The sequence below is a fragment of the Phyllobates terribilis genome, unplaced genomic scaffold (genome assembly GCF_046119375.1).
Source record: "Phyllobates terribilis strain yellow unplaced genomic scaffold, ASM4611937v1 Scaffold_5__5_contigs__length_657084704, whole genome shotgun sequence".
Lineage (NCBI taxonomy): Eukaryota > Metazoa > Chordata > Amphibia > Anura > Dendrobatidae > Phyllobates > Phyllobates terribilis.
In genome coordinates this window covers 255,796,326-255,816,828 of record NW_027362765.1, presented here as the reverse complement: position 1 = coordinate 255,816,828, position 20,503 = coordinate 255,796,326, and the positions used below count along the sequence as shown (strand labels likewise).

At 45.2% G+C, this 20,503-nt stretch overlaps 2 pseudogenes; one reads left to right on the top strand and one right to left on the bottom strand.

Annotated features, from left to right (window-relative positions):
* Positions 1-3,038: 3,038 nt before the first annotated feature.
* LOC141150894 (U2 spliceosomal RNA) lies at positions 3,039-3,139 on the bottom strand (annotated as a pseudogene).
* Positions 3,140-4,139: 1,000 nt separating this feature from the next.
* LOC141271537 (posterior protein-like) overlaps positions 4,140-20,503 on the top strand; it is a 33,782-nt pseudogene continuing 17,418 nt past the window's right edge.

Sequence of the window (20,503 nt, the reverse complement as noted above, 5' to 3'; positions counted from 1 at the left end):
TACCTGAATTGGTTTTTGCCTATGGCTGCACCCTGGCCCCAAGAATGCACCCATTGTATGGATAGGGACAAAGACTCCCCTTAGGAAGACATGTTGTTCATCATTAGACACCTTAAAACCCACAACTATACTGCTTGTTGCAGAAGCACCCCACATGTTTTTAATCTGCATAAGTCAACCTATTTTCACACATTATCCCCCCCTCAATGTCCCACGCGCCCAGGGTCGGACTGGGGCACCGGGACACCGGAGAATTCTACGATGTTTCCGGGTCCTCAGTGGGCCCCCGAGCAGGATGCACGGGACCCCTGGTTAACATGGCCGCCGGTGCTCCTCACTGCTAGGGCCCGGAGGGTCAGGAGGGCCCTTGCAGTGTGGCTAATGAGGGAAATCTGGTCTGCTTCTAGGATCTCCAGGCTGCGGGGGACCAATGGCCAGATTGCCCTCATCCTGTGCGGCGGGAAGGGAGTGATCGCTCCAGCTCCACTGCTGACAGAAGGAAAATGGCAGCGAAGCTAGAGGGATCTGTCCTCACCTCTGCTTCCTGCCCAGTGCTTCCTCCCTGACACAGGCTCGCGCTGCTTGATGACGTCATCATGCAGCACCAGCCTGTATCAGGGAGAAAGATGCCGGGCAGGAAGCAGAGCACTATGCTGTGGGGGAGCATGCTGAGAGGTAAGTTTTTTTTGTTTTGTTTTTAACTAATACAATGGACTGGAAATGGGGGGGGGGATGGGGACAGTGATGGTGGGGGGGATGGGGACTGTTATGGGGGGGAAATGGGGACAGTGATGGTGGGGGGAGATGAAGGAGAGCAATGGTGATGGTGCGGGGAGATGAAGGAGAGCAATGGTGATGGTGGGGGGAAATGAGGGAGAGCAACGGTAATGGTGGGGTGAGATGAGGGAGATCAATGGTGATGGTGGGGGAGAGATGAGGGAGAGCAATGGTGATGGTGGAGGGGGAGATGAATTAAAGCAATGGTGATGGTGGGGGGAGATGAAGGAGAGCAATGGTGATGGTGTGGGGAGATGAGGGAGAGAAATAGTGATGGTGGGGGGGAGATGAAGGAGAGCAATGGTGATGGTGGGGGGGAGATGAGGGAGAGAAATGGTGATGGGGGGGATGAGGGAGAGCAATGGTGATGGTGGGGGGAGATGAAGGAGACAAATGGTGATGGTGGGGGAGATGAGGGAGAGCAATGGTGATGGTGGGGGTGAGATGAGGGAGAGCAATGGTGAGGGTGGGGGGAGATGAAGGAGAGCAATGGTGATGGTGGGGGAGAGATAAGCGAGAGCAATGGTGATGGAGGGGGTGGGGGAGATATGGCATGGAAATGATGGAGAAGGTGGGGGGAGATATGCATGGCATGGTGATGGAGGAGGTGAGGGGAGATATGGCAATGATGACGGATCAGGTGGGGGAGATATGGCAATGATGGAGGTGGTGGGGGGAGATATGGCAATGATGATGGAGGAGGTGGGGGGAGATATGGCAATGATGATGGAGCAGGTGGGGGAGATATGGCAATGATGGAGGTGGTGGGGGGAGATATGACAATGATGGAGAAGGTGGGAGAGAGCAATGATGGATATTTTGAGGAAGCAATGATGGAGGAGGTGGGGGGAGAGCAATGATGGGGATGGGGGAGAGCAATGATGGGGAGAGCAATGGTGGAGGTGGGGGAGAGAAATGATGGGGAATTATTTGGACGCTATATGCTGTTAATATCTGATCTGGTCATGGTGTGGTGTTATTTCTCCCTTGTATGTAGTATTATTCAGTCACTATGTGGTGATAATATGTGGTCTGGTCATGGTGTGGCGGTATTTCTCCCTTGTATGTGGTACTATTGGTGTTGGTATAGTGGATTTTGTTGTGTATGGCAGTCATTTGTTCTCTCTGAATTAGGAGAAGATTCTTTATTTCCATTAGTGATTAAATACTTGGAACAAGATGCACTTACAGGGGTTCTCCGGGGAAAACAAGTAATCACCTCTCCATATGATAAGTGATAAGTTATTGATTAGTGGGGGTCTGACTGCTGGGACCCACACCGATTGGTAGAATGTGGAGCTTCTATCCCCATTAGACTGGAGCTCATGTGTGACTTGTCCACTGATCCATTCATTCCCTCAGTGGCTGTTCTTGTTTTTTTTTCTGGAAGCCCCAAAGAGAATGAATGAGGCTATGGTCAGACGTCCCACCTGCTGCTGCATTTTAAAATAGGGATAAGTGTCCTGTCAGGGATAAAATGTCCCCATTCTTCCGATAGGTGCGTTTTCCAATGTTCGGACCCAAACGATCAATCAGTGATTACCGATCCTGTGGATCCCATGGATGGGTGATAACTTGTTTTAACCAAAGAACCCCTTTAATGCAAACTACCGTAATTCTACATCCCAGTTATACTATGGGCACAGTAGATGTGCAGGAGCCGCCTGTGATTTACAGCCGGCGCTCCACTAGAACGGGGATAACGGCTAACAGTTATTTGCATATTGCTGTAGGGTGGGCCCTGAGGATCAATTCCTCCTGTGGGCCCCAGACACCTCAGTCCGACACTGCACGTACCTCAAGACCGGGGTGGATGGGTAGAGAGGATAACTAATTAATGAACAAACGAGCAGCAGTCCCCCCTGCTTCCCAGTCTGTAGGCTCCCTACAGACTGAAGCTGGCTGCTGCAGCACTGCCAGAAAAAGCCAGCAGCCCATTATGACACATACAATGTCTGTTCCATTCTTCCATTCATGCATTCTTGCATTATTCCATTGTCCCATTGTTCCATTGCCCCCTAACAATGGGACAATGGAATAATGCAAGAATGGAAGAATGGAACAGACATTGCACGTGTCATAATAATGGGCTCCTGGCTTTTATCTAGCTGTGCTGCAGCAGCCAGCTTCAGTCTGTAGGGAGCCTACAGACTGGGAAGCAGGGGGGACCGCTGCTCGTTTGTTCATTAATTAGTTACCATCTCTACCCCTCACCCTTCCCGGTCTTGAGGCGCGTGGAACAGTAGGGGAGAGAGGAGAGGAGAATGTGTGAAAATAGGTGGACGTATAGGGGACGTATCAGATATTAAACTGATAAGAAAAGATACTACACTTGATCTTAGTCAAAAGGCCGAGAAGCGATTGCCTAAATTGGTTTTGGCCTATGGCTGCACCCTGGCCCCAAGAAGGCACTTATTGTAGGGATAGGGTCAAAGACTCCCCTTAGGAAGACATGCTGTTCATCAATAGACACCTTAAAATCCACAACTATACTGCTTGTTGCAGAGGCACCCCACATGTTTTTAATCTGCATAAGTCCACCTATTTTCACACATTATCCCCCCCCCAATGTCTCACGCGCCTCAAGACTGGGGGGGGTAGAGAGGATAACTTAATAATGAACAAACAAGCAGGGGTCCCCCCTGCTTCCCAGTCTGTAGGCTCCCTACAGACTGAAGCTGGCTGCTGCAGCACTGCCATATGAAAGCCAGGAGCCCATTATGACACGTGCAATGTCTGTTCCATTTTTCCATTGTTGCATTCTTGCTTTATTCCATTGTCCCATTGTTCCATTGCGCCCTAAAAATGGGACAATGGAATATTGCAAGAATGGAAGAATGGAACAGACATTTCACGTGTCATAATGGGCTCCCGGCTTTTATCTGGCAGTGCTGCAGCAGCCAGCTTCAGTCTGTAAGGAGCATACAGACTGGGAAGCAGGGGAGGCAGCTGCTCGTTTGTTCAATAATTAGTTACCCTCTCTACCCCCACCCTTCCCAGTATTGAGGCGCACGGGACATTAGGGGGGAGAGGAGAGGAGAATTCTTGGTTGAAATGGAAACACTGGTGAGTTAAGAATTTCCTTGTGAATTTTTTTTGTATGCTGATCCTAATGATTTTGGTATTGCAGTGTATCAAGTTTTGTGTTTTGTTAACAGTGTGTCGTTGGATGTACAGTATTTAGTGAAATACCATTTGTATTTGGCAGAATAGTTGATATCAGAATCAGAATGCAATTGTGTGTGTGGAAAGTGTGGACATAGTGAAAAAAGTTTAGACCTTTGGGAAGTTCCTAGTGTAAGGCCTAGTGTTAAGTTCCTTCAGTTTTAATTTTTTATGTAAGTGTTTACAGTTTGGTAAAAATGGAATTTGTGAAGAAGTATGCATCTGCCATTTACCATGTCAGTGCAGATAAATCTTTAGAAGTCCAATACAAGGACTTGGTATCACAATGTAAGATCTATAATAATAAGTTAAATAGTAAAGTACTCAGTAAGAAATTGAAAAAGGAAAAGTTAAGCAATGAGATTTCAGTGTTGCTAAAGATGAAAGAATTAAGTGAAATGAAGGAAGCAAATTGGTGGAAGCAAAGGCTACAAATCAAGGAGGATATAGACAAAATTAGTGATTCTGTTATTGAAATTTCTGGCAATACAACTAGTGAAATGGACGGTTTACATTCACATGTGGATGAATTAGCTGTGAGAAATGAGAAGTTGGAAGAACAATTGAAGGAGTGCAGATTGAGTGTCACTTCACATGCAAATCAGGTTTTCTCTTTAGAACTGAAAAATAGTCAAATGGAGAAGTTAATTGCAACACTGGAGAGATAACTGGGTGAAGCTAAGTGTCAACTGCATAACAAAGAGCAACATATACAGTCTCTTACATCAAAGAAATGCAGTCTTGAGACAGTGAATGTCTGTACTCTTTCTAATGAGGATACAAGGAATGTCAGATGTAGTTCTCCATTGATTGATAGTGCCCCATTGCTCACAATTTCTGAAAAGCTTCATCTGTGTCAACTTCTTGGTAAGTTTGACTCAAATATTTCTCCAGTCCTTCTGTCTAATAGATTTGAGGCTGTGGTCCAGCAGTATAGTCTGAACAATAAAAATGCTTGGTCTCTGTTCCAAGCTTGGCTTCCAGGGCCACTTGCAGCACAGCTATCATCTGCACATATGAGTGATAATTTTAAAGGTGCAGAGTTAAGTAGGAAGGAATTGCAAGGTATCATAGGTGGAAGGGACACTAGAGGTAAAAATGCTCTAGCAATGACCAGATTCAGGAGATATGATGATCCACTGCTCTTCTGTAATAATTATCTTGCCTTGTATAGAACTGTTTACAACTGTCTGGATATGTCTCAGGATGATGCTAATTTCCTGTATTCAATGGCAAATCATTGTAATGTAGATTACACCATAAGGGTCGCCCTAAGGAATAGCAGCTCCTATGGAAACTTTGTGAATATACTTAGGGATTGGTGTAATGAGTCTAAGGAGCAGTATGAGACATCCACAAATATATATTACAGACCAAAAGTTTGGACACACCTTTTCATTTAAAGATTTTTCTGTATTTTCATGACTTTGAAAATTGTACATTCTCACTGAAGGCATCAAAACTATGAATTAACACATGTGGAATTATATACTTAACAAAAAAAGTGTGAAACAACTGAAAATATGTCTTATATTCTAGGTTCTTCAAAGTAGCCACCTTTTGCTTTGATGACTGCCTTGCACTCTCTTGGCATTCTCTTGATGAGCTTCAAGAGGTAGTCACCGGAAATGGTCTTCCAAAAATCTTGAAGGAGTTCCCAAAGATGCTTAGCACTTGTTGGCCCTTTTGCCTTCACTTTGTGGTCCAGCTCACCCCAAACCATCTCGATTGGGTTCAGGTCTGGTGACTGTGGAGGCCAGGTCATTTGGCGCAGCACCCCATCACTCTCCTTCTTGGTCAAATAACCCTTACACAGCCTGGAGGTGTGTTTGGGGTCATTGTCTTTTTGAAAAATAAAGGATGGTCCAACAAATGCAAACCGGATGGAATAGCATGCCGCTGCAAGATGCTGTGGTAGCCATGCTGGTTCAGTATGCCTTCAATTTTGAATAAATCCCCAAAAGCGTCACCAGCAAAGCACCCCCACACCATCACACCTCCTCCTCCATGCTTCACAGTGGGAACCAGGCATGTAGAGTCCATCCGTTCACCTTTTCTGTGTCGCACAAAGACACGGTGGTTGGAACCAAAGATCTCAAATTTGGACTCATCAGACCAAAGCACAGATTTCCACTGGTCTAATGTCCATTCCTTGTGTTCTTTAGCCCAAACAAGTCTCTTCTGCTTGTTGCCTGTCCTTAGCAGTGATTTCCTAGCAGCTATTTTACCATGAAGGCCTGCTGCACAAAGTCTCCTCTTAACAGTTGTTGAAGAGATGTGTCTGCTGCTAGAACTCTGTGTGGCATTGACCTGGTCTCTAATCTGAGCTGCTGTTAACCTGTGATTTCTGAGGCTGGTGACTCAGATAAACTTATCCTCAGAAGCAGAGGTGACTCTTGGTCTTCCTTTCCTGGGGCGGTCCTCATGTGAGCCAGTTTCTTGGTAGCGCTTGATGGTTTTTGCAACTGCACTTGCACTTTCAAAGTTTTCCCAATTTTTCGCACTGACTGACCTTCATTTCTTAAAGTAATGATGGCCACTCATTTTTCTTTACTTAGCTGCTTTTTTCTTGCCATAAAACAAATTCTAACAGTCTATTCAGTAGGACTATCAGCTGTGTATCCACCAGACTTCTGCACAACACAACTGATGGTCCCAACTAAATTTATAAGGCAAGAAATCCCACTTATTAAACCTGACAGGGCACACCTGTGAAGTGAAAACCATTTCCGGTGACTACCTCTTGAAGCTCATCAAGAGAATGTCAAGAGTGTGCAAAGCAGTCATCAAAGCAAAAGGTGGCTACTTTGAAGAACCTAGAATATAAGACATATTTTCAGTTGTTTCACACTTTTTTGTTAAGTATATAATTCCACATGTGTTAATTCATAGTTTTAATGCCTTCAGTGTGAATGTACAATTTTCAAAGTCATGAAAATACAGAAAAATCTTTAAATGAAAAGATGTGTCCAAACTTTTGGTCTGTACTGTATCTGCTGTACATAGACCTAGGAGAAGAGGATATTTTAGGTATTGTTATGGATGTGGGAGGCCTGGACATATTAAACAGTATTGTAATACACCTTACATGTACCCAGAACCTAATATCCATTTGTTTCACCAGAAGATTGATAGTATTGAGTCTGATGAGGAAGAATCTACCTCTAATAACACAGAGTTCACAGAGACATGTGAGGAGATAGGTAATATAGAAGCTGACCCTGCTACATCTGCACCAAAAGCACAAGCAATGCAGAGCCCAAATGCTAATAAGGTCAACACAGGAAGAGAGCAGGATACGCCGTATTATAGACAACAAAAGGGAGGTGCTAATATCCACGTGATTGATCCATGGGCAACTCTACCATTCTGGCTATTTTGTAGTTGGTCACAGATTGCCCTACCCCTGTTGCTAAATAGCACAGCGCAATGCGCCAATAGGGTTGGGTAAACACGGAGAGACTTTGGCTGTCATAGTAGATGTGAATCAATAGCATACGGATAATGGACCGGATAAAATTATGCTTTGTGTTTGGTTTGAATGTGTGTTCTAATTATGTCTGTGTTTCTTTTTAGACTGGAGACCATTTAGCACGTGATGTCAGAGCAAGGAGACCATTTATCAGAGCAAGGAGACTAACCAATGTGTTTGTTCAACAAGTCATATACAGTACTGTGTCCATAGATGAAACTGGTTATTTCTCTCTACAGCTATTAATTTTGTGTATACATTGATATGGCCAATATGTAATTAAAATCCACATGGTTTATACAATGAGCTCAAAGTTAAGGGTTTAAATAATTGTTTACAAACAGTTAAACAAGTAATCATCCCATTGTGATGAATCGAAATTGTGTTTGCCTAATGGTTGTTTGTTTGCTTTGTATGTATGTTCTTAATCTTGTTTCACAGAAGGCTATTTGTGGGGCCATCATACCATTTTGAGGGCTATCATACTATTTGGAGGGCTATTTGTGGGATCATCATACTATTTGGAATGCTATGTGTGGACCATCATGCTACTTGGGGGGGGACATCATACTACTTAGAGGGCTATTTGTGGGGCCATCATAATATTTGGAGGGCTATTTGTGGAGTTATCATACTATTTAGAGGGCTAGTTGTGGGGCTGTCATACTACTGTATTTGGAGGGCTATGTGGCAGGCCATCATACTATTTGGAGGGAAATCATACAATTTGGAGTGCTACTGTATGTGTTGGCCATCATATTATTTGGGGGACATCATACTATTTGGATGGCTATTTGGGGACATTAAACTATTTGGAGTGCTATGAGGGAGCCATCATGCTACTTGGAGGACTATGTGGGGGTCACTCTGCGCTGCCACTAGGAATTTCAGGGCCCCATACTGGCAAAATTTTCGGGCACCCTTGAGAGTCCGCCCAGGCTCCACCCCAGCCCTGTTCCACAGTCCCATCGCCCACTCTTGGAAAAACTTCACTTTTGCACCATGTCCTCACCAATCACACACTAACAGTTCCCATTGAACACCATATCACATACAGTTAGGTCCATATATATTTGGACAGAGACAACATTTTTCTAATTTTGGTTCTAGACATTAGCACAATGAATTTTAAACAAAACAATTCAGATGCAGTTGAAGTTCAGACTTTCAGCTTTTATTTGAGGGTATCCACATTAAAATTGGATGAAGGGTTTAGGAGTTTCAGCTCCTTAACATGGAGACTCTTCTGGCCGGGCCCTACTCTACTCTAACCTATTAAACATTTCTTATAATACCCAATACTCTTTTAGGTATATTTTTGTGTAAATCAGAATTTTATTAAAGAATTATTGACAATCAATGATTTATGAAAGCTGAAAAATCATGTGACATTTCAGAAATTTGTGATTACATGAGCTTATTAGGAAAATGCAGTCACTTATGATTAATTAACAAGATATAAAGTTATTTATCAGTATAATCAATAATACAAGTATATGAATGGTAATAAAATAATTGAAGCATAATGATATAAGAAGAGGGGAGAAAGGGTGAAGAAGGAGAGGTTGGGAGAGAAATGAGAAGGGAAGAAGAAGGTGGGGAGGAAGGAGGGAGGGGAGAGGAGGGGTTGGAACTCTCCTCTGGATAAGCCCAAATCCATGACTCTATGGAGTAGTCAAGCCACTTTTAGGTATATTTTTATTTATAGGAATGTGTCACATACATTTTTTTCTACATTACCAATAATACCACATACAAGGGATAAATACCACCACACTATGAACATATCACATATTACCACCACATAGTGACCGAATAATACCACATACAAGGGACAAATACCGCCACACCATGACCGGACCACTTATTACCACCACAGAGTGACCGAATAATACCACATACAGTACAGACCAAAAGTTTGGACACACCTTCTCATTTACATTTTTTTCTGTATTTTCCTGACTATGAAAATTGTACATTCACACTGAAGGCATCAAAACTATGAATTAACACATGTGGAATTATATACTTAGCAAAAAAGTATGAAACAACTGAAAATATGTCTTATATTCTTGGTTCTTCAAACTGGAAGTTTCGGGCTTAGAGCCTTGAAGAGTCGGTGCCTGATTCCCATCCGACAACTCCAGAAGCCGGTTTGAGCATTGTCAGCAGAAGGACGAGCCCTACTCAGGAACAGTCAAAATATGCCTGTACAAATTAAGCTCCAGATTGGAGCATTACACATGAAGAAGTTCACATTCCAGGTGCTGTCTGGTTTACCCACAGGTCGTCCTGAGCCGAGAGATCTGGTGCCCGCTCAGGTCTGGAGATCCTACATGGTGTTTCCTGGGGGACTGCTGAGGTGCAAGGCGTGTCCAGTCCCCATATCTTCAGGACAGTCAGTAGTTTCTTCTTCTTCTTCATCAGATCTGCTAGCCGCTGGCTCGCTGTGCGCTGAAGTCTCTGAAGGAAGGGAAGCGGAGGCATTGTCCCCACACAGTCTCGACGATAGTATCAATGATCTGGCTTTAGGCACCGCCCCGCCTCTCAGACATGTCATCTCAGAAACCAGACTGAAGTTGGTCCCTAAGCAAGGATCCTCCATCTCTAACAAATTTGGCAATAAGTCCATCAAGGCGGTGGCTACCTCCAAGTCTCTGCACCCCTCCAACCAGGCGGAGGACTTCCAGTTGTCTCCTGAATCCACCCGGGATGCTATCTGATAACAAATGGAGAGAGACTTTTCTGCACCCTGTACCTGGTACTCCGCCCACTTCATCCAGTAAGCTTGGCAAAGTGTACGTCAAGGCAGTGGTTACCCCCGAGTCTCTGCACCCCTCCAACCAGGCGGAGGACCTTCAGTTGCCTCCTGAATCCTCCAGGGTGCTATCTGATAATAAATGGAGAGAGACTTTTCTGCACCCTGTACCTGGTACTCCGCCCACTTCATCCAGTAAGCTTGGCAAAGTGTATGTCAAGGCGGGGGTTACCCCCGAGTCTCTGCACCCCTCCAACCAGGCGGAGGACTTCCAGTTGTCTCCTGAATCCCCCGGGGTGCTACCCGATATTAACAAGTGGAGAGAGACTTTCCTGTGTCCTGTTCCTGGTACTTCACCCACTTCCTCTGTTGCTGAGGATGGCTCGATGGGAGGAAGCATCCTAGTCACCAAGATGATGAGACCAGTTTCGTTCCCTCTAGTGGACAGAAGAGGTAATCTTCTTGAAGAGAAGGATCGGCCTCCAAATTCTCTGCAGGAAATCCTTGCTGGCTTGAAGAAGAGGGGGCGTAAAGGGGGAGGGGGTACTGTAACATCCCTGGCGGCATGCTTGCATGGCTTACCATCTCCCACCATGCAAGACTGCAATCTTACCTTTCAGGCCAGGCTGCACACTTTTGCTCCAGTACCTGCTGTTTGTATGTCTCTTGTCTGCTGGCTTAGGGCGTTGGCGCTGTTGCTTTCTGATTCTTAAAGCTACAGTGTGAGCAGTCCTAATGCGTCCCCAGCCTATTGCTTTGAGTCACTGGATACTTAAACCCCCTCCACCCAGTAGGAGGTGCCTGAGCAACACTTTCTTACAGTCTGTTCTGGGCAACTGTGAGTTGCCAGGTCCTGTCTTGACTCTAGTCTGTCCGCCACCCTGGGGGCTGAGTACCCATGGCCTCTACCTGTACCTGTGACTTCTAGACCGTTTCTGCCACCCTGGGGGCTGAGTTCCCAGGCTCGTTCCTGTATCTTGTTCCTGGTTCAGATCCTGTCTGAACAGTGTCCTAGTCATTTACTTGTTTGTCTCTATGTCTGTATCTTCCCTCTTTCCTGCAGTATCTGAACCTGCACCTAACTCCAACTCGTTGTCTCTGTACTTCTGTTTGTGAGTCTTGTATCCACTCGCTACTTCATTATAGTGCCTTGTGTGTATCTGGTTCTGCTCGTTCTGTTTCCCTCCCTCTATATCTAACTCCTGTATTCCTGCTATCTTCTTGTGCTTTCCAGTCTGTTCCATGTGAACAGAGCCCTGTCCTGTCTACCGCATCTGCGGGTTTTGCTTTGCTCTGCTTGCTCACCGCATCTGTGGTTTTGCTCTGCATTGCTTGTTCACCGCATCTGCGGGTTTTGCTCTGCTTTGCTTGTTCACCGCATCTGCGGTTTTGCTCTGCTTTGCTTGTTCACCGCATCTGCGGGTTTTGCTCTGCTTTGCTTGTTCACCGCATCTGCGGGCTTTGCTCTGTTTTGCTTGTTCACTGCATCTGCGGTTTTACTCTGCTTTGCTTGTTCACCGCATCTGCGGGTTTTGCTCTGCTTTGCTAGTTCACCGCATCTGCGGTTTTGCTCTGCTTTGCTTGTTCACCGCATCTGTGGGTTTTGCTCTGCTTTGCTAGTTCACCGCATCTGCGAGTTTTGCTCTGCTTTGCTTGTTCACCGCATCTGCGGTTTTGCTCTGCTTTGCTTGTTTACCGCATCTGCGGTTTTGCTCTGCTCTGCTTTGCTTGTTCACCACATCTGCGGGTTTTGCTCTGCTTTGCTTGTTGACCGCATCTGCGGTTTTGCTCTGCTTTGCTTGTTCACCGCATCTGCGGGTTTTGCTCTGCTTTGCTAGTTCACTGCATCTGCGGTTTTGCTCTGCTTTTGCTTGTTCACCGCATCTGCGGGTTTTGCTCTGCTTTGCTAGTTCACTGCATCTGCGGTTTTGCTCTGCTTTTGCTTGTTCACCGCATCTGCGGGTTTTGCTCTGCTTTGCTTGTTTACCGCATCTGCGGTTTTGCTCTGCTTTGCTTGTTCACCGCATCTGCGGGTTTTGCTCTGCTTTGCTTGTTCACCGCATCTGCGGTTTTGCTCTGCTTTGCTTGTTCACCGCATCTGCGGGTTTTGCTCTGCTTTGCTAATTCACTGCATCTGCGGTTTTGCTCTGCTTTATTTGTTCACCGCATCTGTAGGTTTTGCTCTGCTTTGCTTGTTCACTGCATCTGCAGTTTTGCTCTGCTTTGCTGGTTCACCGCATCTGCGGGTTTTGCTCTGCTTTGCTTGTTCACCGCATCTGCGGTTTTGCTCTGCTTTGCTTGTTCACCGCATCTGCGGGTTTTGCTCCGCTCAGCTTGTCTACCGCACCTGCGGCTCTGTTTCTGTATCCCAGTCTGTACTGGTCCCTATCCTGCGTACGTTTTCTACTTGCCAGTACCCGCCTGTCTGCATGTCAGTCATGCCTCCCTGTGCCCACCTGTCTGCATGCCAGCCGTGCCTGCCAGTGCCCACCTGTCTGCATACCAGCTGTGCCTGTCAATATCCACCTGTCTGCATACCAACCGTGCCTGCCAGTACCCACCAGTCAATATGCCAGTTTAACCTGCCTGTTCCTGCATTCCCCGGTGTGAGTCAACAGCTGTGACCGGGGTCTGACCTGGAGTAGCACCTGGTCCCTCTGCTCGGTTCCTCCCTGGTTCACGGAGTCATGTGACCTTGATCGGATCGGGTTGATACTTAGTTACACCCATCCAGGCACTCCTCGGTTCATGGTACAGTGGGATCACTAATCACACTCACGCCAGTCTGCCCGGGCGTGTGCCTAACAATATCTATTGGAAATAAAGAGGTTTCCCCTTATTGATATCAGATAAAACAAATGACCAACCACAATCCACTCTACCAAGACCAATATTACCAGATAGAAGGCAGAAATACTACCACACCGTGACCAGATCACATATTACCACGACATAGTGCCCAAATAATGCCACATACAAGGCACAAATACCACCACACACTGACCAAAGCACATAATGCCACCACATTGTGATCAAATGCTACCAGATACAAGGTATAAATACTGACACACCAAGAGACCACATATTACCACCACATAGTGACCGAATAATACCACATACAAGGGACAAATATCATCATGTCATGACCAAAGCACATAATGTGTAACATACCTGGCGGCGTCCTTGCATGGTGGTCCATCTCCCACTGTGCAAGAGCGCGCACTTGATCTCCAGTCCAGAATGTCTCTCTGGCTTCCCTCCTTGCTGTCTGTTTGTCTGTTTTGGCTGCATAGGGCGACGCCCGCTGAACTTCCTGTTTCTTGTACCTGCTGCGGACACGCCCCTGTTGCACCTTCAGCCTATTGCTGTCCATCTTTGGGTATTTATACCACCTTCTTCCTCAAGATGGCGCCTGAGCATTGTGTCCTGTCAGTCGGCTTTTTGTCTCTGACGTGCCAGGTCCTATCCTGTTTTCCTGCCTGTTCTCCAGTTCTGTGTCTGAACTGTGGTCTGTTCTTGTGAACACGCTTCTAGCCTGTTCTTTTGCCTTCTAGGGGCTGTATTCCTAGATCTGCCTGTCTGTGCCTTGCGGTATCTGTTCCCGTCTGAACAGAGTCCTGTTTGTGTCCCAGCCTTGCTGTATCTGTTCCCGTTTCTCTGTTTCCAGTTGTCTATGCCTTGTGGTATCTGTTCCCGTCTGAACAGAGTCCTGTTTGTGTCCCAGCCTTGCTGTATTTGTTCCCGTTCCTCGGTTCCTAGTTGTCTGTGCCTCGTTTCTACTTTTGCCTTTTCTCCCTTTTCCCTCTTTGTCTGTTTTCTGCGTCTTTCTGCAGAGTCTGAACTTGCTCCTAAATTCCTTCTCGTCGTCTCTGTACCTCTGTTGTGAATTTAGTGTACGCTCGCTACTTCTTTGTAAGTACTGTGTGTGCTTCTGGTTCTGCCTTTCCTTCTCCGTCTGTTCTTTGTGAACAGAGTCCTATCCCCCTGCCTTGTCTGCCGCTCTGCGGTTTCCGCTCTGCTGCGGCCTTCTTAGCCGCTCTGCGGTTTCCGCTCTGCTCCTGCCTTGTTTACCGCTCTGCGGTTTCCGCTCTGCTCCTGCCTTGTTTGCCGCTCTGCGGTTTCCGCTCTGCTGCGGCCTTCTTAGCCGCTCTGCGGTTTCCGCTCTGCTCCTGCTTAGCTTGCCGCTCTTGCGGTTTCTGCTCTGCTCTTGCCTTGCTTGCCGCTCCTGCGGTTTCCGCTCTGCTCCTGCCTTGTTTACCGCTCTGCGGTTTCCGCTCTGCTCCTGCCTTGTTTACCGCTCTGCGGTTTCCGCTCTGCTCCTGCCTTGTTTACCGCTCTGCGGTTTCCGCTCTGCTCTTGCCTTGTTTGCCGCTCTGCGGTTTCCGCTCTGCTGCGGCCTTCTTAGCCGCTCTGCGGTTTCCGCTCTGCTCCTGCCTTGTTTACCGCTCTGCGGTTTCCAATCTGCTCCTGCCTTGTTTGCCGCTCTGCGGTTTCCGCTCTGCTGCGGCCTTCTTAGCCGCTCTGCGGTTTCCGCTCTGCTCCTGCCTTGTTTACCGCTCTTGCGGTTTCCACTCTGCTCTTGCCTTGCTTGCCGCTCCTGCGGTTTCTGCTCTGCATCTGCTCGCTGCTCCGGCAGTCCTGTCCTGCTCTGCTTCTGCTCGCTGCTCCGGCAGCCCCGTCCTGCTCTGCATCTGCTCGCTGCTCCGGCAGTCCTGTCCTGCTCTGCTTGTGCTCGCTGCTCCGGCAGTTCCGTCCTGCTATGCTCTTGCCCACCGCTTCGGGCGTTCCCTCTCTGCTGTGTTTGGCTACCGCATCTGCGGTTCTGTTTCTGTGACCCAGTCTGTACTGGGTCTTGTCCTCTCTGTGCTCCAGCCCGTCCTTTCGGCCAGTACCTCCCTGCCTGCATATTCGCCTGTATCCACCCGTCTGCATACCTGCCGTGTTCGCTTATATCCACCAGTCTGTGCCAGCCTAACCTGCCTGTTCCAGTAATCCCTGTGTGGGTCAACCCCCGTGTCCGGAGTTTGACCTGGAGTAGCACCTGGTCCCTCTGCCCTGTTTCTCCCTGGTGCACTGGCGTCGTATGCCGTCGTGCCATCTTGGTCGGATCGGCCAGATACTTAGTCACGCCCCTCCAGGCACTCTCCGGTTCATGGTCCAGTGGAACCACTTCTCCCGCACGCGCCGGTCAGTCCGGGCGTGTGCATAACATAATGCCACCACATAGTGACAAATAATACTAAAATAATAAAAATGTAAAAAAGCTCTGTATATTGGGTCAGTGTACAGGTTATACAGTGATCACCAGTGACATTATACACAGGAGCTCTGTATATAGTGTACAGGTTATACAGTTATCACCAGTGACATTATGCACAGAAGCTCTGTATATAGTGTCAGTGTACAGGTAATGCAATGATCACCATTGATATTATACACAGGAGCTCTGTATATAGTGTCAGTGTGCGTGTATAGGTAATACACATACTCCCAAGTTCTTTATCTGCCGCAGACCGATATATCACATCTTCTATGCAGGACTTATCTCTGCAGAAAATAACATAGTTAGCTATAACTGATCACTTCCAGAGCACAATCCACATTTTTCCCAAGACTTGTACACTACATGAAATGACAAAAATGCAACATAGTGCCGCACTACACAGTAACAGTGCTCCAGTGTCATTCTGTGCCTGCTCATCTGTCAGCAAACATATTTGTCTGATGGCAAAGATGTAGCAGAGCTGAAGACAGAAGACCTATGGATTACGTTGGAGTGAGGATTTTTCTTTATTAAAGATGGAGTCCCTAAATGTGTTTTATTTTTAATAAAATAAAATTTCTCTCTTTTTTTTTTCTGTTTACTAGAAATTCATGGTGGCTATGTCTAATTTGGCGTGACACCATGAATTTCGGGCTTAGTACCAACTGATAATACAAAGCTGGCCTGGTACTAACCCTATTATTACCCAGGGTGCCACTCACCACCAGAAATCCTGTGTATAATGGCACTTATGGTAATATTAGTATTCTGTTTTTTATTAACGATCAATATTGTATTATTCGGTCACTATGTGGTGGTAAAATCTGGTCTGGTCATGGTAGAGCGGTATTTGTCCCTTGTATGTGGCATTATCTGGTCACTATGTGGTAGAAATATATGGTCCAGTCATGGTGTGGCTGTATTTGTCCCTTGTACAGAACAGACCAAAAGTTTGGACACACCTTCTCATTTAAAGATTTTTCTGTATTTTCATGACTATGAAAATTGTACATTCACACTGAAGGCATCAAAACTATGAATTAACACATGTGGGATTACATACTTTACAAAAAAGTGTGAAACAACTGAAAATATGTCTTACATTCTAGGTTCTTCAAAGTAGCCACCATTTGCTTTGATGACTGCTTTGCACACTCTTGGTATAACCCTGAATGTTGTCTTCTCTTGGTTCTGAAACAATGATATTTATTTACAAGAGCCTTCTGCTATACCAACTATGTAAATTCAGTAAATGCTCAAACAATGAGACCTGAGCCCTGTGGAATAATATCATCCCTAATGCTTAATCTGTGGGTGTGTACTTGAAAGGACAACTGTAGCTATTTAAGGGACATATGCCTCTATAGCAGAGAGAATTGAAAGAGAGAATCAAAGATTAGTCAGACTCTTCAGGAGAGTAGTTTTGTAGCATGGCACGATCCAGAGAGACACAGATTTGGATTTTACTTGATTCCAGCCTAAGGGTATATGGCTCTGACTGGAAAGATACGGATCTGGTCCATTGACCATCAAAGAACCCATGGATACATTTGGGGAGACCAGGTTGAAGTCACCTGGCCCCATGGATATGTTGTTTGAGGTTGCCAGGTGGAACCCTCCGGTCACCTGGAACCCGTGGAGACATTGGGAGAAGCCAGATTGGGACCAGTCAGTCATCTGGCCCCACTCTCGGAGAGGCCAGGGTGGGACCCTCGGGTCTCCTGGCCTTGTACCTCTATGGATTGTCAGCTTCCTAAGCTTGCTGCTACCTTCTCTCTGTGGGGGCCCGCCAAAAGCGGGGGGCCACTGGTTGAGATAGTGGGCCCTGGAAGTCCCAAAGTCACAGCTGTTCTATCCCAGGCAGGCCAGCGAAAGGGTGAGACTGTGTAATTTTGCACCATCTGGGGTATTTGCTGGGACTGTGCTATATGTTTATTGTCCATTTGGTGGTTCAATATAGTATTGCCACACTGTTTTAGCCTCACCCTGTGTTGTCTGAGTAGTGTTCTGCCCACGGAAGACCTCGGGTCTTCACATTTATTATACTGTTTGGAGGACTAGTGAGGGCGATTATAAAGTGTGCAGGCCATAATACAGTGTGGACCAGGGGCGGACATATCATTGATGCAACCAGTGCAGCCGCACAGGGGCCCAAGAGGTAAGGGGGCCAATTTCTACCTCCAAAGCAGGTACAACTTTGCATTTTAGGAGCTTTTGGGCTGCAAAGGACCCATATATTGTTCTTGCACAGGGGCCCATTTCTGTCTGTGTCCACCAGTGGTGTGGAGGGATGTGTGGGGGCCACTATACTGTATGGAGGGCCCCTGGATGTCACAGTACATTGATAATAAACACATTGATGTCACAGTACAGGGAGAATAAACACAGTGATGTCACAGTACAAGGATAATACACACACTGTTGTAACAGTATATAAGCAGTGATGTTACAATACAGTGATAATAACCACAGATATTATCACAGTACAAGGATGATACACAGTGATGTGACAGTACACTGATAATTATCAGTGTTTATTATATCAGTGCTTATTATAATATATTATTATCAGTGCTTATTATAATAACCACAATGATGTCACAGTACAGGGATAATATACACAGTAATGTCACAATACAGGAATAGTAAACACAGTGATGTCACAGTACAGGGATAATGTACACTATGATGTCACAATACAGGAATAGTAAACACAGTGATGTCATAGTACAGTAATAATACACACAGTGATGTCACAGTACAGGGATAATACATATAGTGATGTCACAGTGCAGGTATAGTAAACAGTGATGTAACAGTACAGGGATAATACACACAGTGATGTCACAGTACAGGGATAATACACACAGTGATGTAACAGTACCTGGATAATACACACAGTGATGTCACAGTACAGGTATGATAAACAGCAATGTCACAGTACAGGGATAATAACTACACAAGTGACATCACACTACATGGATAATAAACAGTGATGTCTCAGTACAGGGATAATATACACAGTGATGTCACAATACAGTGATAATAAACAGTGATGTCACAGTACAGTGATAATAAAAACCGTAATGTCACAGTATGGCGATAATATACACAGTGATGTCACAGTACAGGGATAATAACTACACAAGTGACATCACACTACATGGATAATAAACAGTGATGTCACAGTACAGGGATAATATACACAGTGATGTCACAGTACAGGGATAATACACACAGTGATGTCACAATACAGTGATAATAAACAGTGATGTCACAGTACAGTGATAATAAAAACCGTAATGTCACAGTATGGCGATAATATACACAGTGATGTCACAGTACAGGGATAATAACTACACAAGTGACATCACACTACATGGGTAATAAACAGTGATGTCACAGTACAGGGATACATACTGGGATGTTACAGTACAGTGATAAGAAACAGTGATGTCACAATACAGTGATAATACACAGTCATGTCACAGTACAGAGATAATACACAAGTATCGTCACAGTACAGGGATAATAAACAGTGATGTCACAGTACAGGGATACATACTGTGATGTCACAGTAGAGTGATAAGAAACAGTGATGTCACAGTACAGTCATAATAAACACAGTAATGTGACAGTACAGAGATAATACACAAGTGACATCACACTACAGGGACAATAAACAGCAATGTCACAGTACATAGATACATACTGCGATGTCACAGTACAGTGATAATACACACAGTGATGTCACAGTACAGAGATAGTCCACACAGTGATGTCACAGCACAGAGATAATACACACAGTGATGTCACAGTACAGTGATGATAAACCCAGTGATGTCACAGTACAGGGATAATATACACAGTGATGTCACAGTACAGGGATAATATACACAGTGATGTCACAGTACAGAGATAATCCACAAAGTGGTGTCACAATACAGTGATGATAAACCCAGTGATGTCACAGTACAGGGATAATATACACAGTGATGTCACAGCACAGAAATAATACACACAGTGATGTCACAGTACAATGATGATAAACCCAGCGATGTCACAGTACAGTAATATTAAACAGTGATGTCAAAGTACAGTGATGTCACAGTAAAGAGATAATATACAAGTGACGTCACACTACATGGATAATAAACAGTGATGTCACAGTACAGGGATACGTACTGTGATGTTACAATACAGTGATAACAAACAGCGATGTCACAATTCAGTGATAATACACACAGTGATGTCACAATACAATGATAATGCACACAGTGATGTCACAGCATAGAGATACTACACATGTGACATCATACAACAGGAATAATAAACTGCAATGTCACAGTACAGTGATAATAAACAGTGATGTCACAGTACAGGGATAATAAACAGTGATGTCACAATACAGTGATAATACACACGGTGATGTCACAGTACAGAGATAATACACACAGTGATGTCACAGTACAGGGATAATACACACAGTGATAATAAACCCAGTGACTTCACAGTACATGGATAATAAACACATTGATGTCACAGTACAGTGATATTAAAGAGCAATGTCACAGTAAAGTGATAATAAACACAGTGATGCCACAGTAAAGTGATAATAAACACAGTGACGTCACAGTACAGGGATGATAAACACATTGATGTCACAGTACACTGATAATAAATTCAATGTTGTCACAGTGCAAGGATAATACACATAGTGATGTCAAAGTACATTGACAATAAGCACAGTGATGTCACAGTACAGGGATAGAAAACACAGTAATGTCACAATACAGTGATAATAAACAGTGATGTCACAGTACAGTTATAATAAAAACGTTCAAAAACGAAACTTTAACGGTTTTCCTGTGAAATATGTTAAGGAAGTTCCTTTCCAGGGTAAAGACTTGTGTATAAGGTAAAATAGATAACCCCCCAAAAAATACTCCTCCACACCTTGGGCTATGTTCACAAGTAGCATTTTTTATGCGTTTTTGCACTTTTGTATTGCTTTCAACCGTGACAAATGCATTCACCGGGAAATGTCATTTTAACATTTTACAACCTT